The sequence below is a fragment of the Jaculus jaculus genome, chromosome 9 (genome assembly GCF_020740685.1).
Source record: "Jaculus jaculus isolate mJacJac1 chromosome 9, mJacJac1.mat.Y.cur, whole genome shotgun sequence".
NCBI classification, from domain to species: domain Eukaryota; kingdom Metazoa; phylum Chordata; class Mammalia; order Rodentia; family Dipodidae; genus Jaculus; species Jaculus jaculus.
The window spans coordinates 95181199-95184943 of record NC_059110.1 but is presented as its reverse complement, the minus strand read 5'-3'; the positions used below and the strand labels follow the sequence as shown (position 1 = coordinate 95184943).

The window sequence follows — 3745 nt, the reverse complement described above, 5'->3', positions numbered from 1 at the left end:
GCAAACTTTATGGCTGGCCAGACAGGTGACATGTACCGATTGATGCAATGGTAGCATGCTTGTTTTGGAGGAAACCAATTGTTCTCTGACTGGATTTGAGGCCCGGTACTGAAAACCTAGTCAAAATCACATGGCTGGGGAGGTTATAAGCTCTAGGGGAGAAGCTACTACTGTTGTCTGACTAAATGGATACTGCACCCACCAAATTGCCCTCTAAACACTTATCCTTATGCCCATACATTAATGCCACTCTCACTTTTTTTTTTTTTAAACATAGAAGGCTTCACAGATTTGCGTGTCATCCTTGCGCAGGGGCCATGCTAATCTCTGCATCGTTCCAATTTTAGTGTATGTGCTGACGAAGCGAGCACTCCTCTCACTTCTGGTGAGAGAAGCCTCTCTTTTCAGATGACAGTGGCCACTGGGGTGACTCAAAAATGGCCAAAGTGCTGAGAAGCAGCAGTGGAGTGTCCCGCACTCAGGGCTCAGGGTCCATTGCGGGAGAGATGGTGGAAAGAACGTGACAGCCAAAGGAAGGGGAGGAGGGCTGACAGTGCTGTCATCCAGCCACAAAGTGGCCTTGCTGTTCACGACCTCGCAGTGGCTGATGTAGCGCACAAAACCTGTATAATAGGAGAGAGAGAGGGGGAAAAAAAAAAGCAGCAAAGACGCATGATCATCTTCCAGGCTTTGAGGGGCTCTCAGAGCCGTGGGAGAGACAGTCAAGAAAGCAGATGAAGACAGAAGAGCTGTGATGGAAGGCAGAGCTAGGGACAGTGGGGACCAAGGAGGGGCATCAAACATGGGCAACAGGGTATGAGAGCTTGCCCTGGAGTGAGGAGAAGGTATCTCTAAGACCCATGCTGGACAGGGATGAAGCCCAACTCTTTTCCTAAAAAAATTTATTTAATTAATTAATTTATTTATTTGTTGGTTTTTCGAGGCAGGGTCTCACTCTAGCCCAGGCTAACCTGGAATTCACTATGTAGTCTCAGGGTGACCTCGAACTCATGGCGATTCTCCTACCTCTGCCTCCCGAGTGCTGGGATTAAAGGCGTGCTCCACCACGCCTGGCACCAACCCCTTTTGGGGGGGAAGGGGGTAGGATTTCATTCTAGCTCAGGGTCACCTGTAACTCACTTTGTAGTTCCAGGCAGGCCTCAGATTCACTTTGATTCTCCTGCTTATGCCTCTCCTGAGTGCTGGGATTAAAGGCATGTGCCACCACCACACCTGGCCTCCAACTTATTTATTTATTTTATGAGATAGAAATAGAGACTAGGCATGCTAGGGCCTTCAGCCTCTGCGAACGAACTTCAGAAGCATGCACCACCTTGTGCATCTGGCTTACGTGGGTCCTGGAGAGTCAAACCAGGATCCTTTGGCTTTGCAGCCAATGCTTTAACCACTAAGCCATCTCTCCAGCCCTTTTGTTTTGTTTCTTAAGGTTGAATCTCACTCTAGCCCAGGCTGACTTGGAACTCGCTCTTTAGTTCCAGGCTGGCCTTGAACTCACAGTGATCCTTCTACCTCACCAGCTTCCACCTTTTTTTTTTTAAATTTATTTGAGAGCGACAGACACAGAGAGAAAGACAGATAGAGGGAAAGAGAGAGAATGGACGCGCCAGGGCTTCCAGCCTCTGCAAACGAACTCCAGACGCATGCACCCCCTTGTGCATATGGCTAACGTGGGACCTGGGGAACCGAGCCTCGAACCAGGGTCCTTAGGCTTCACAGGCAAGCCCTTAACCGCTAAGCCACCTCTCCAGCCCCCCAATTTTTTTTTAAATATTCATTATAGAGAGATAAAGTGTGTGTGTGTGTGTGTGTGTGTGTGTGTGTGTGTATGTGTGCTTGCGCGCGCATGCAAGCCATGGCCTCCTGTTGCTGCAAACAGACTCCAGACACATGCATCACTTTATGCATCAGGTTTTATGTGGGCACTGGGGAATCGAACCTTGCAGGACTGCTCCACAGACCAAGCTTGGCTAGGCCACACAGTCACATCTCAGAAGCTGTGCGTTGAGCAGCTTCTAGGAATGTGGGCTGGAGCTAGTGGGGTTTGGAATTTAATTTATTTCTGTCCAAGTAGTAGAGGTCAACAGTTTAAAAGAAAAAGAAATCACATCAAGGCTTATGGGAGACAATAGTGGGTCCCAGGCCAAGCTTCTGCCAACATCCCCTCCCATTATCTTCTCTTGATCCACATCCAGCTTTTTGATGATGTTTTAGCCTTTGCTTCCTTCCCCTGTGCTCAATATGATTTTATCTAAATTATTATACAGATATCCATTAACATGACCATATGAGTACTGTTCACAGCACATCTTCTGTTGTTGCTGTTCTTTTTCGAGGCAGGATCTCACTCTAGCCCAGGCTGACCTGGAGCTCACTCTGTAGATGCAGGTTTGCCTTGGACTCACAGCGATCCTCCTACCTCTGCCTCCCACGTACTGGGATTAGAGATGTGCACCATCATGCCTGACTCACAGTACATCCTTTCATTTTTTTATTTTTTACATTTTTTTTTGTTGTTTATTTATTTGAGAGTGACAGACAGAGAGAGAAAGAGGCAGAGAGAGAGAGAGAATGGGTACGCCAGAGCCTCCAGCCATTGCAAACGAACTCCGGACATGTGCACCCCTTGTACAGCTGGCTAATGTGGGTCCTGGGGAATTGAGCCTCGAACCCAGGTACTTAGGCTTCATAGGCAACCGCTTAACCACTAAGCCATCTCTCCACCCCACATCCTTTCATTTTTTTATTTTATTGCTTTTTTGAGGTAGGGTCTCACTCTGGTCTAGGCTGACCTGGAATTCACTATGTAATCTCAGGGTGGCCTCGAATTCACTTAATCCTCCTACCTCTGCCTCCTTAGTGCTGGAATTGAAGGTGTACACCACCACGCCCAGCTCAGTATATCCTTTTAATACAATAGGATTGTATTTCCTGTTTTGTAAGATATTCTCTTTGTCCTGAATTTAATCTTTAACATGGTTTTCACTTGCTTAGTGCATGCATTTTGTGCCATATTTAAGAAATCCTAGGCCAGGTGTGGTGGTGCCCACCTTTAATCCCAGCACTTGGGAGGCAGAGATAGGAGGACTGCTATGAGTTCGAGGCTATCCTGAGACTACATAGTGAATTCCAGATCAGCCTGGGGTAGAGTGAGACCCTACCTAGAAAAAAACCAAAAAAGAAAACATAGTTGTGTGTTGTAGCATGCACTTGTAATCCAGTACATGTGAGAAGAAGAGGCAGAAAGGTTGTGTATTCAAATTCAGATTGGGTTACATGGCAAGTTCAAGGACAGGCTGGGCTATTCACTGAGATTCTGTCTCAAGAAAGAAATACAGAAATGAAGGAAAGGAGGAAGGAAGGACGGAATAGAGAAAGGGGGGAAGAGTTGCTTAGAAGTTCTAACATGAGGTCTAGATAGATGGCTCAGCCATTAAGGCACTTGCCTGTAAAGCCTAACCACCAGGTTTGATTGCCCGGTATCCACATAGAGGCCCTGGCTCACCCATATTCATTCTCTCTCTCTTTCTTAGTATTTGCAAATAAATAAATATTGTTCTAAAATATTTTTACTTATTTGCAAGCAGAGACAGAGAGAGAAGAGACAGAGAGAAGGGGTGATCCAGGGCCTTCAGCTGCTGCAGATGAACTCCAGATGCGTGTGCCACTTTTGCATCTGGCTTTATGTGGGTACTAGGGAATTGAACTCTAGTTGTTAGGCTGTGTG

At 46.7% G+C, this 3745-nt stretch overlaps 1 non-coding gene across 1 annotated transcript; it reads right to left on the bottom strand.

The window, feature by feature from the left end:
- Positions 1–267: 267 nt before the first annotated feature.
- On the bottom strand, positions 268–371 carry LOC123463755. The gene has a single exon (XR_006639142.1). It is a non-coding gene; the product is annotated as a U6 spliceosomal RNA (small nuclear RNA).
- Between the last annotated feature and the right edge of the window lie 3374 nt (positions 372–3745).